We start from the raw sequence: 13,652 nt of genomic DNA, 5'->3' as shown, positions 1-13,652 counted from the left end.
TTACCGGTGTGAGCCACCATGCCCGGTTTTAGTGCCATTTTTTCAATAGCACGTGCTCACTTTGTGTCTCTATGTCACATTTAGGTAATTCTCATAATGTTTCAAACTCTTTCATTATTATTATATCTTTTATGGTGTTCTGTGATCGATGATCTTTGATGTTACTGTTGTAATTGTTTTGGGGTGCCATGAACTGCACCCATATAAGACAGGAAACTTAATCTATAAATAGCATGTGGGTTTTTACTGCTCCACTTACTGACGATTTCCCCATCTTTCTCCCTCTTCTCTGGCCTCTCTATTTCCTAAGACACAACAATATTAAAATTAGGCTATTTAATAACCCTTAAATGGCTTTTAAGTGTTCAAGTGAAAGGAATAGTTACACTTGTTTTACTTTAAATCAAAAGCTAGAAAAGATTAAGCTTAGTGAGGAAAGCATGCTGAAAGCCAAGGTAGGCCAAAGGTTAGGCCCCTTGCGCCGGTTAGCCAAGTTGTGAATGCAAAGAAAAGTTCTTGAAGGGAAATGAAAGTGCTATTCAGTGAAAACATAAATGATAAGAAAAGAAAACAGCCTTATTGCTGATATGGAGAAAGTTTTAGTGTCTGGATAGAAGTACAAACCAGCCACAACATTCCTTTAAGCCAAAGGCAGATCAGAGCAAGGCCCTGACTCTTCAATTCAATGAAGGCTGAGAGAGGTGAGGAAGCTGAAGTAGAAAAGCTGGAAGCTAGCAGAGGTTGGTTCATGAGGATTAAAGAAAGAAGCTGTTTCCATAACACAAAAGTGCAAACTGAAACAGAAAGTGCCGATGGAGGAGCTGCAGCAAGTTATCCAGAAGATCTAGCTAAGGTAACAAATGGAGGTGGCTACACTAAAGAACAGGTTTTCAATGGCAACAAAACAGCCTTCTATTGGAAGAAGATGCCGTCTAGGACTTTCATAGCTAGAGAGGAGAAATCAATGCCTGGCTTCAAAGGGCAGGATGACTCTTGTTAGGAGCTAATACAACTGATAACATTAAGTTAAAGACAATGTGCATTTACCATTCCAAAATCCTAGGGTCCTTAAGAATGATGCTAAATCTACTCTCCCTGTGCTCTAGAAATAGAAAAATAAAGCCTGAATAACAGCACATCAGATTATAGCATGGCTTTCTGAATATTTCAAACTTACTACTGGGATCTCTACTCAGAGAAAAATATTATTTTCAAAATATTACTGCTCATTGACAATGTACCTGGTTACCCAAAAATTTTGGTAGAGATGTACAAGGAGACTAATGTTTTCATGCCTGCTAATGTAACATCTATTCTTCAGCCCATGGCTCAAGGAGTGATTTTGACTTTTAAGTCTTATTATTTAAGAAATACATTTTGTAAGGTTATAACTTCCATAGATAATGATTCTTTTGATAGATCTGGGCAAAGTAAATTGAAAACTTTCTGGAAATAATTCACCATTCCAGATGCCATAAAGAACACTCGTGATTTGTGGAATGAAGTCAAATTATCAATATTAACAACAGTATAGAGGAAGTTGATTCAAACCCTCATGAATGTCTTTGAGGGGTTTAAGACTTCAGTGGAGAAAATAACTGCAGAAATGGTGGAAATAACAAGAGAACTAGAATTAGAAATGGAGACTAAAGGTGTGTATCATGCAATCTCATGATAAAACCTCAATGAATGAGGAGTTGCTTCTTGCGGATAAGCAGAGAAAGTGTTTTATTGAAATAGAAGCTATTCCTGGTGAAGATGCTGTGAATCTTGTTGAAATAACAACAAATGATTTAGAATATTTTATAAGCTTAGTTGATAAATTAGTGGCAGGTTCTGAGAGGACCGACTTCAATTTTGAAAAAGTTTCTACTGTGAGTAAAATGCTACCAAACAGCATCACATGCTACAGAGAAAACTTTCATGAAAGGAAGCTAATCAATGCAGCTAACTTTATTGTTGTCTTAGTTTAAAAAATTGCCACAGCCCCCCAAACCTTCAGCTGCCACCACCTTTATCTGTCAGCAGCCATCAACCTCCAGGTAAGACCCTCTGTCATAGGGGGATCCAATCTTTTGGCCTCCTTAGGCCACATTGGAAGAAGAATTGTCTTGAGCCACACATAAAATACACTAACAATAGCTGATGAGCTAAAAAAAAAATTGCAAAGGAAATCTCATGATGTTTTAAGAAAGTTTATGAAGTATTGCTGGGCGCAGTGGCTCACGCCTATAATCCCAGCACTTTGGGAAGCCCAGGCGGGTGGATCACGAGGTCAGGAGATCAAGACCATCCTGGCCAACATGGTGAAACCCTGTCTCTACTCAAAATACAAAAAATTAGCTGGTCATGGCGGTGCGTGCCTGTAGTCCCAGCTACTCGGGAGGCTGAGGCAGGAGAATTGCTTGAACCCGGGAGGCAGAGGCTGCAGGGAGCAGAGATTGTGCCACTGCACTCCAGCCTGGGCGACAGTGAGGCTCCATCTCAAAAAAAAAAAAAAAAAAGAAAGTTTACGAAGTTTTGTTGGGCTGCATTCAGAACTGTCCTGGGCTGTATGTGGCCCGCGGGCAGCAGGTTGCTCTATCAGCAAAAAGATTAGGACTTGCTGAAGGCTCAGATGATTGTTAGCACTTTTTAGCTACAACGTATTTTAAAATTAAGGTGTGTGCATTGTTTTTTAAACATGTTTTTGCACACTTGGTAGACTACAGTATAGTGTGAACATAACTTTTATATGTATTGGAAAACCAAAAATATCATGTGACTCACTTTATTGCAATATTCACTTTATTCTGGTTCCCGGGAACTGAGCCTGCAATCTCTCTGAGTTATGCCTGTATTATACTAACTGAAAATGTAAAATATATCCCTTAGTTTTCTATTGTCAGGAATAATGTAATTTGAATGACACATAAGTCCTATTTTCCTTGTGTAGAACATAAAATTATGATATTAATAGTCAGGGAAGGAATCAATTCATGTTCAAACTTGGGCCCTTCCAATTGATTGTTGTATGCATTTGGCAGAGTTACATAAACTTTCTGTGCCTCAGTTTATTCATGTGTCAGTCGGCCCATCAATACATCAATATATCTCATAATGTTGTAAGAGGCTCAAGTGGGTTAATTCATGTTAAGCTCTTAGAATAGTGCTGTGACATAGTAATTGCTCAAGAAATGTTAACTACTGTTATTATTGTCTGTACCCTATCTCCAAGCACGTTGCCCAAATCAAAGTCTTCCATCTTCCTGTAAATCAACTGATATTTTTGTTTAGTAGAATAGTCAAGTAAAAGTTTCCATTTGTACAGGTTCACAATCTCATAGTTCTATTTTTTAAATCCTCTGGAAAATTTAAGTTTTTCATAGGTCATCTGGTGGCAAAATCTGACCTGACCTAATCTCAATTCATTTGGCAGCAAAACCTGATATGAACTGATGGGAGGCTATTTATAGTATTTATACATTGGTGTAAATATTATTATATTTGATACTAGAATATTGTCCCAGACCATACCTGGGTTACTTTTCACATCTTAAAAAGTCCACATTCTGAAACATATTTGGCCCCCAAGCTTCAGATAAGACATTATAGACATACTAGTCAGGGCAGACAGTATAGAAGAAATTTTCATATGTAGCTCTGCAAGGCAAGATTTATTAAGCAAGAATGTGAGTTTCTCCATTACAAACATCCTGAACCAATCAGCTCTCCACATCCAAAAAATGTGAGCCTTATTTTCTCCATGACATTCATTATCACTAGATCAGTCTTTCCTCCTACTCATTCTCTCTGCTATAATTTCCAAGGAGAAGTTATTTTGGTTTTGGACTATTTACCAAGTTATCATAATTCTGCCTTTCTCCCCATTATTTTAATTTCTACCCCCCTCTCCATTTTTATTCACATTCATACAAATATACCATAAAATACCAGTCAAAGCAAACTCAAATTGTTAGGCATAGCTATGTATTCCTTCATCCCTGTTCTTTATTGTTTTTTCCATCTACCTCCACATGGGGTAAGTCAAGGAATCAAGATGTTTGGGTCTTGCCAAGCTTATTAACTCCAGCACATGTGCTATTATGCATGAACTACTGGTTGGAAGAACTATCTTGTCTTCAGGCAGTTCATCTGGTTTTATCTGAGGAAGTTGACAACAGATCCCAATCTAAAAGACCTATTCTTGTTAACTACTCCTAAGATCTCCAGAGATGTCCAGGAGAAAATTCTTCTAAGGCTCTTTCCTCTTTATCTCCAGGGATTCTAAATGTCTTTTCATATGTTTTAAAATTTTCAAATAGACTTGACCTCCACATCAGCTTTAACCACAGTAACTGCAGCTGGGTTTAAAAGTCTGATCTCACTTCCATTTCTAATAAAAAGCAGTGGTCTAGGTAGAAGTGAACCTAAAAATCCCTTTTCCAGGATACTCAGGATATTTTCTTTCTCTTTGGTGGTCAGTGAGGCCTCAAGATGTAGAACCACTCAGTTACTAAGGTGGCCAACAATGAAGAGGTAAACGTAGGTTTATCACAGATGGTAATCTGAACAAGTGGAACATTCAAAGGCCAGGGAGGAGAAGACACAATCTTTTGGAAAATACGGTAAAGTGGCATCTGCATTTGAATTCTTCCTAGACCTTCCTTTTCTTATTGTGTTCCTGGAGCTTCTCTGGGCTTTAGTTTGTTGGTCTGTAGACTAGGCATCATAATACATGCTTTTGCAGAATTACCCCAGGTCACAGCTGAAAAATTATGGAGCTGGGACTTAAGTTCATATCTGCTTGACCCCAAAACCATTTGTCTTGTCCTTGAATCATGCTATCTCCAGAAAGTTCACATATAAACCAGAACATTTCCTCTATGGCTAAACAATACAGCTAGCTGTCAATAGGGCATGGAAAAGCTTTTGGACAGTTTGACTTTTGATGATGGGACCATGTGTTGGTCAGGGCCAGTGCAGAACACACCTACAGTGTCACCCACCCTAATTAACATGGTGAAGGGTAGAGCAATGTGGAACTGACTGTGTTTTATTCTATGATTAGGTATAAGCCTGGTTTTGCGGTATATACAGCAAGCCATAGGAAGTTTCATTGGAAGCGTTGTGGAACTCATTGAGAGTTGAATGGAAGAAAGAACCTATAGCAGAAATTTCCAGTTGCTTCAAATACCTAAGCAGAGAGTGAAGAGTTCCTCCTCCCCAGGTAATCCTGCATCTTTTGGATATAATAGCTCCAATGAACACCTTCTTATCACCACAAGGAATCCACCTCTGATAAGAGGCTGCCTCCCTTGCCGAGAAACCTCCCACTATCACAGAGGCTCGGTGTTCTCCTGTGATGTCTGCAAGTGCAGAAGCCCTTGGCTTCCCAGAGTAAGCTCTAAACATCTTTAGTATAACCTCTAAACATTACAGTTAAAAAAAAGAAGTGTAAAGTACAGCTTCATTTTTTTTTTTTTTTTTTTTTTTTTTTGCTGAACCCAGGAATCTATTCTCACTAGAGATAAGGAAAACAGCTATACAACCCATTGTTGTACTCTGTTAAGGAGGACTCATAATTTATGCTTTAAGGGGAGGCTACTGGAAAAATAGCCTGAATATACTGTCAGTAGCGTTTCCTTGCTTGATGTTGTTTCCTTGTTTCCTGACAAAAATTTTTTTTGGGACGGGAGCAGTTGCTCACACCTGTAATCCCAGCACTTTAGGAGGCTGAGATGGGTGGATCATGAGGTCAGGAGTTCGAGACCAGCCTGGCCAATATGGTGAAACCCTGTCTCTAGTAAAAATACAAAAAAAAAAAAAAATTAGCTGGGCATGGTGATGTGAGCTTGTAGTCCCAGCTGCTCGGGAGGCTGAGGCAGGAGAACTGCTTGAACCTGGGAGGCAGAGGTTGCAGTGAGCCCAGATTGCACCACAGCACTCCAGCCTGGGCGACAGAGCAAAATTCCATCCGAAAAAAAAATTTGGTGAGAGGTGGGAGATAAGTGAGTAAAGAACTTAAAAAAGCCCAAAAACAATTATCTGGGCATGGTGGTGTGCTGCCTGTAGTCCCAGCTACTGAGGAGACAGAAGTGAGAGGATTGCTTGAGCCCAGAAGTTCAAGGCTGCAGGGAGCTATGATTACACCACTGCATTCCAGCCTAGGTGACAGAGTAACACCACCCTGTCTGTACAAAAAAAAAAAAAAAAGTGGTATAAGGCAAAAGATAGAGAATTGTTGTATTATCTGTCACTCCCTTTTTCAAGTTTACTGTACATTGTTTAGTAAGTTTACTGTACCCCTTTATGGACCTAGAAGGAAAACTTGTCTCTTTGTATATCTATATCTATCAATAAATATATCTAAATTATAGAGTGCATGAACTTATGGTGCTGAGAAGAATATAATACATGCTTTTTCAGCTTCTTTTGATCACTTCAAAGAAGAGGATGCAGGATTTGTCCATTAGTATTACAAGTAACTGGTAATGTCTCCAGAGCCATGAGGATTACAGAGACTTATATACCAACAGCAGGTTTAGCTCCCAGCTTCTCTTCAGCCATCATAACACCCCGCATTAATCTTAGTGTTTGCTTGTCTACATGTCTGTTCCTCACTCTGGCATGAAAATTCCTTGGGGTTAGAGACACTGTGTTACCTGTCTTCATGTCCCCTGGGCTTGAACAATTTTATGACCCACAATGGATGTTCCACAAATATTTGTTGACATACATACACATATTGTGGGACTCAATGCATGCCTTGTGAAATTAAAGAAAGCGATTTCCATTGCAGGATTTGATAATTGGACTGACCGTGATGGGCATTTTAGGTAGCTATTAATATTTTGTGTTCTTATTGGATGATATTGTTTACATAGTTTGAAGGTCACATTTTACATAAAAGTAAACATCTCAATTGGTTAATATAAGTCATTCAGAGGAAGTTTTTTTTTATGTCTAATAAAATTACACAATGCATGAAGCTACAGGAAACTCACATTCTGCCTATCTTCATTTTCCAGCTAAATTAGGCTCCCAGAAAGGAAATATGCTTCTCTCTCACAGTCTGCCACTTTTAAACAACCTCAAAGGCCTATTCCCCATGGGTTATACTTTGGCAGGACACTGCTGTTAGCCTGTGTATGGGGTCATGTGAAATACTGTGATCTGGAGAGTCAGTGGTCCTCTACTTACTACTGGATACCACCTTTCCTGTGGCTCCTGCATGGGAAAAGAAATCTCCATGTTTACTGCAGCGGGGAAACAATGGGACTTTTTGGGGAATTGTGCTACATTCAGTTATTTACGCTTCTACATATTTGTTCAGTTCTGAACAATTACTAATTCAACACTGGGAGTTTATGGTTGTATGGATTTCCCTAACTACACACCCAACCATTTATAAGCACAGCTGGAAGTCTCCTTTTATATTGCACCAATCACTTGCTAGTAAAGATGGATGCACTAACCCACAGATCTGAGAAAGCCAGCCACATTGGTTTTATCTGGATCTGAATTCTTTGTATTAGTTAATTTACTTAAGAAGCCAGTCTAAAGAGCTGCCACCCATTCTTGTGTGTTGAGCTTTTGCAATTTTTATTTAGTGAAGATGCCAAAAGCTTCGAAGGACCCACCAAGCAGTGATCTTGTTTAAAGGTTGATAGAGGATTTTACATTCATCATCTTGACAGCCATAAAGGCACATATTATTTTCAGATAATAAATAAGACAGGAAGAGTCTAGCCTCTAGCTTCATGCAGAAGATGCAAATCTGAGGCTTTGGAGGCTCAGAAAGGTCAACTTTTCTTTGCAACACATTCTGATTGTTTTCATCTTCTTATAGGCACTTGGCCTGTTTTGTCTAAGTTTAACATAAGCCTTTTTCACACAGGTGCTTTTCTTGGCATCCACAGAGGAAATGAGGAAACTGTGCCAAATTAAAATGAGCACATTTTGAAAATACGGAAATGTGATCCTTGTATTGATTCCTTTTCATAGAAGAGGCAATAAAAGCCATTGTAGAGATGAATTGAGATTGTGGTCTCCCTTAAGAATTAATATATATATATATAAACCATTCTGTCAAGCTTTGAACACTTCTATTCATCTATTTTGACCAGAAAATTTTAAAAAGAAGAATTTATCATTAGTCCAGTAAACTTCAGTGCATCATTGTCTTAGCACTTTATAACTAAAGCTTAAAAATAAAGTAATGCTATTAGGAAGTGCCCTGGACCAAGCTCAGAAAATATGAAAGTTGCTTCTAGTTTTTTTTTCCATTAACTAGCAATGTGACAATGAATGAATTGTGTCACTTTACAGCTGTTGATATTGGAACTATTGTATACTAAGGACATAAAAGACTGCAAATTAGGTAGCAAGTTAAAAAGTAGCAAACATGTTAAAAATAGGAAAAGTCTGTTTTCTTCCTAAATGCAACCCATTTTGAAGAACATGTTTATCTAAATCTAGTATGGAATACCTCAAAATTTAATTGATTTCTTCTTTTTATTGATCTTCTATTCTTGCATAGTAGCAAGGGGAAGAAGTGAACTTAAACTTGCCCATTTAGGGTAACTCGGTCCTTGCAGTTTGGAAACAGAAGTGCTCCTACTTGTGGCCAGTCAACGTAAGGTATTGTGAAGGGCCTTGAAAAGTCCTCAGGCTCTGTGTGGTGAGGCAGTGAAATTGGCCCCAAACCCACCTGGGTGTGTATCTCCCTGTCCACTGCTCTCGCTCAGGGGTTGATCTTGTGTCTGCCTTCACAGACCTTTCTCCCTATTCTCTCTTCAGCTCCTCCTACTAGCAACAAAAAGGTAAGCATTTTCTTTATATCACATCACATGACCTCCCTTTCTTCTTCATGCTGTAATCTAGGGCCAATTCTCCAAGCTTGAGTTCTTGATATACACTATAAATTGAACAATAATAAAGTTACATTTCATTGGTCAAAAAATGGTTGAATGTTAAAAATTTTGTGCAACTCAACCTATGAAGATATGATTTTGAGAGTCTGAGAAAATCATTTTTTCTTCTCAAAACCTGATTTTCACAACCATTATTTCCCTATAGAGCTTAAAAATCTCAAGTTGAATGCCAAAGTTGAACAGTTATTCTTTGTACTATGCAGTGTTTACTCTTCCCTACCCTGAGGAGTAACCCTCAGCCTCCCACAAGGTTTACACTTAATGACAAAAGGAAATGCGAGGGAGAAATAAAAATAAAATAAAATTACCAAGTCTATAAATTATATCAGAGGATATTTCAAAATATTAGTGTTCTACCAGTATAAAAATTCAACTCAGGTACAAATATAACAGTTTTAAGTTTTTCTTGAGCATGTGACAACGCCAACATGATTATATTTTAGCAGGAAGAAGTGATGTTAAACTTTATTTCTAATCTAATTTGTTTGAGGTTTTTATTCTGTTTTGGGAAAGTAAAAGAATGACTTGTAGTATTACTTTAAGAATAATACCCCTTTACACTTCTTTGAAAATTAAGATTTAGAAAAACCCTGTTCATATAATTGTATTTCATTTAGTTCTGAGTAAGAACCTGTAGACCTCTAAATTCCTAAGGGGAGAAACTGATTTGTCCCATATCAAAGAGCTGTTAAATTATATGACCAGGGGAAATAAATGTGTTTGGATTATTAGTATGTTTTGAGCATTTCCCCCTCCAAAATAATCATCTATCTGGAAACAAAAAAAAGCATGAAGTTAGCTGTCCCAGTGCTGAACAAGCTGTGAGATGTGTGTGGTCTGTGTGTGTATAAGACGAGACATTAGATGAGATGGGTCCTCTACAGGTGAGCACGATAATGGCATTAAGCCAATCTTTAATGGTTTATCCAAAACCATTAAATTGTGGTTGTAGTCTTAGAAAGTACCAACCCTGAGTAGACAATAATCTTCCTTCCTTCACAAATACACTGCCTGTTTATTACAACCTGATTATGACTTAAAGAGTTTATGCACCATTTCTATTTGGTCTAGATAGGCAGAATGCTCTGGGTTATCAGATTAAATATCTGGATTTTCAGTTCATATGGATTCAACTAATTTTACAAACCGGCTAAAGATTTTTGTAGGTTTTCTTTTGAGAGAAGAGTCACCAGCATACCAAAGATTTTTGATGACTTAATTTTTGATAAATAATAAATCTTGTTATGTGAGCTACATTACTTCTACCAGTTTCAGCCACTGGTAACAGACAGATATAATGAAAATTTAAACCCTTTTGAAGTAAAATCGAGGCAAAAATCGTTAATTACTTGAAATAGCTGATTAAGATAAAGCAAAACCTTTGAAATAGATGTCAGACTTTAACATTTATTTTAAAAGCAAAACTTTGAATAGATGTCAGACTTTAACATCTATTTATATTAGTCTCTCTGTTGAGAAAGGAAATAAATAATTGGAATAGTTTTTTATATCTAAAATTACTATAATTGATACTAATATTGGATCACAATAACTGAAGAATTGTAATATGCAAAATTGTTTTCAATGTAAATTACTTGAGATAACTTTATAACCCAAATCTGAAGTTTTAAGTTAGGTAAAATAAAACATTTCAGTTTGTTTTAAAACATAAAATTTGAAAAAAATACCCCTATATAAATGAATTATTTTATTTATTTTTTGTTCTGCTCTTATTTATTTGTTTAGTCTCTGTAGACACTAAAATTACAGCTAACTTGTGGGTTTCTTGGACTTTGTTCACAGATATGACTCCTTGTAACTTTTTCCAAATTCAAACAAGGTAGTGGTAGAGCTTTTCAGTAGTATAAAGATGTGGTTTTTTTCAAAACCAAAATGAGCTAACACTTCACACCTGTTAGGATGGCTATCGTGAAAAAAAACCCAACCAAACAAAAAAACAAAAACCAAAGAACCCTCAAAATATCAATTGTTAGCAAACATGTAGAGAAAATTTGAATCCTGGTGCACTGCTGATAAGAATGTAAAATGGTTCAGCAGCTGTGAAAAATGATGTGCCAGCTCCTCAAAAATTAAACAGAACAACCATGTGACCTAGAAATTTCACTTCTAGCTATGTACCCAAAAGAACTGAAAGGAGGAACTCAAATAGATATTTGTTTTTGTTGGGGTTTTTTTGGAGACAGGATCTTACTCTGTTGCCCAGGCTGCAGTGCAGTGGTGTGGTCATGGCTCACTACAGCCTCTAACTCCCGAGCTCAGGTGATCCTCCTGCCTCAGCCTCCCAAGTAGCTGGGACCACAGACATGTGCCACCATGCCTGGCTAATTTTTGTATATTTTGTAGAGTTGAGGTTTCCCTATGTTGCCCAGGCTGGTCTTGAACTCATGGGCTCAAGTGATCCACCCGCCTCAGCCTCTCAGAGTGCTGGGATTACAGGTGTGAGCCATTGCACCTAGCCTCAAATAGATGTTTGTACACCTGTGCTCATAACAATATTATTCACAACAGCCAAAAGGTAGAAACAACCCTAATGTCCATTGTCAGATGATTGGTTGAACAAAATGTGGTATATACATACAATGGAAAACTATTCAGTCTTTAAAATAATGCAATTCTGATACATGCTACAACATGGATGTACCTTAACATTTCCTAAGTGAAATAAACCAGATACAAAAGGACAAATATTGTGTGATTCCACCTGTAGGAGGTACCTAGAATAGTGAAATTCATGGAGACAGAAAGCAGAATGGTGGTTACCTGCAGGCGGGGGAGAGCAGTTATTTTTCAGTGGGCACAGGGTTTCAGTTTGAGAGAAGGAAAAGTTGTGGAGGTGGATGGTGGCGGTGATGGTTGCACAGCAACGTGAATGTACTTAATGGCACTGAATTGTACACTTGAAAATGGCCAAAATGTGAATTGTATGTTGTATATATTTTACCACAATAAAAAAACAGTTATAAAAAAAAGAAGTGATTTTTGATCAGGCAAATCCAGCTTGCCTTTGACAAAATTGCTGCTTTCTACCTGCACTTAGATTTCCCCTCAGGAATGATATCTCTCTCCCTATTGGCTACCTGGCATAAATTAGTTAATTTCTGCAATTCTCAGTTTTCTCATCCATCAAATAAAGGAGTGAAATTGGGTAATCCCTGCTTTTTTTTTGAGCTATGATTCTCACCTTGGATGATTAAATGGAAAATACTAAGCCATTACTTAAAATAGACTATGCTTTTGGCTTACTTTTTTTTTGCATTCCAATTCTCTTAGAAAAGAAACATAGGCTGTGAGTTTACTTTTCATGTCAGTCACACCTTTTGATAGCTGTAAGTATGCTATTTTGCTAAAGTGTATTAGTATCTTGTCAAAGGTCTTAAACGTGAAATATTTTGAAAAAGGGCAATTTTCATCACATAAATTGTGAACTTGACATGAAAGCATGGTATCTGCATCAGCATTACCAGTCAATGACAGAAAAAGTATTACTTTTTAATAAAATGCGAAACTTCTTTTTGTTTTCTAAATTAAAACTCGTCATTATATGATGTAAACACCACAAATAAAGGGAATAGTCACTTAAATAATATTCAATATTTTTCCAAGTGCTATATAAAATTGCATATCTCCTTATTATACATAGAGGGAATCCGAAGCCTAAAGACGCAACTTCATAGATTAATAAGAGACACTGAATTAGAAATTAGTTTTCACATTAAACTTGATAGGTTGAAACTTTTGTCTCCTGAGGTAGCCCTTATTCTAACTCATCAGGATAGACCAAGTTAGTCTACAGAAACAAATCAATCTGTAAACTTCAGTGGCTTAAGACATAAAAATTTATTTTTTACTCATGCAAAATCTTCTGTACTCCCAGTGGTCCTCCAGGCAGCTCCTTTTCAGCAAAAGCCCAGGGATTCAGGATATTTGCATCTAGTAGCAGCAACTACCTCAACATGAGTCTTCCAATTTGCCCAGGTGGGGAAAGAACAAGCCAAATGGTTGCACAGAGGCTTTTCATTGTCTGAGCCTGGAAGGTGACATCTGTCACCTAAACTCACAGTACACTGGTCAGAGCAAACCACACAACCCTACCTAACTACACAGAGACTGGGAAAGGCGGGTGATGCAGATGTATTCAGTGAGCATTAAATGTCTCTGCCAGGCCAAGTGCAGTGGCTCACACCTGTAATCCCAGCACTTTGGGAGGCTGAGGCAGGCAGATCACCTGAGGTCAGGAGTTCGAGATCAGCCTGGCCAACATAGTGATACCCCTTCTCTACTAAAAATACAAAAATTAGTTGGGTGCGGTGGCAGGCGCCAGTAATCCCGGCTACTCAGGGGCTGAGGCAGGAGAATGGCTTGAACCCAGGAGGTGGAGGCTGCAGTGAGCCGAGATCATGCCACTTCATTCCAGCCTGGGCAACAGAGGGAGACTCAGTCTCAGAAAAAAAAAAAAAGGTCTCTGCCAAAATGAGGCTTTTCAGTCTGAGCAGTTCTAAGTGGTCTGTACAAACCACGTGCTAAGAATTTAGGCTACAGAATGTATGAAGGTGCAGGAATAGCTGGTGTATTACTTTATTATTGCTGCTCTAACAAATGACCACAAACAGCAGCTTAAACAACACACATTCATTACCTTACAGCTCTGGAGGTTGGAAGTCCAAACATAGGTTTCACTGGGCTAAAATCAAGGTTACAGTAAGGCTGTCTTCTTTT

The 13,652-nt window shown here is 37.8% G+C and overlaps 1 protein-coding gene and 1 long non-coding RNA gene across 2 annotated transcripts in view; one reads left to right on the top strand and one right to left on the bottom strand.

Annotated features, from left to right (window-relative positions):
• LOC134730456 (uncharacterized) overlaps positions 1–5,994 on the top strand; it is a 29,164-nt gene extending 23,170 nt beyond the window's left edge. Inside the window, exon 2 of the long non-coding RNA XR_010112225.1 lies at positions 5,051–5,994. This is a non-coding gene — a long non-coding RNA (uncharacterized LOC134730456). The remainder of the gene's footprint in view (positions 1–5,050) is intronic.
• The window catches only part of CCDC192 (coiled-coil domain containing 192), a 240,149-nt gene that overhangs the window by 23,559 nt on the left and 202,938 nt on the right, over positions 1–13,652 (bottom strand). The window lies entirely within an intron of this gene.

This window comes from Pan paniscus, chromosome 4 (genome assembly GCF_029289425.2).
Source record: "Pan paniscus chromosome 4, NHGRI_mPanPan1-v2.0_pri, whole genome shotgun sequence".
NCBI lineage: Eukaryota > Metazoa > Chordata > Mammalia > Primates > Hominidae > Pan > Pan paniscus.
This window is presented reverse-complemented; position numbering and strand designations above follow the sequence as displayed.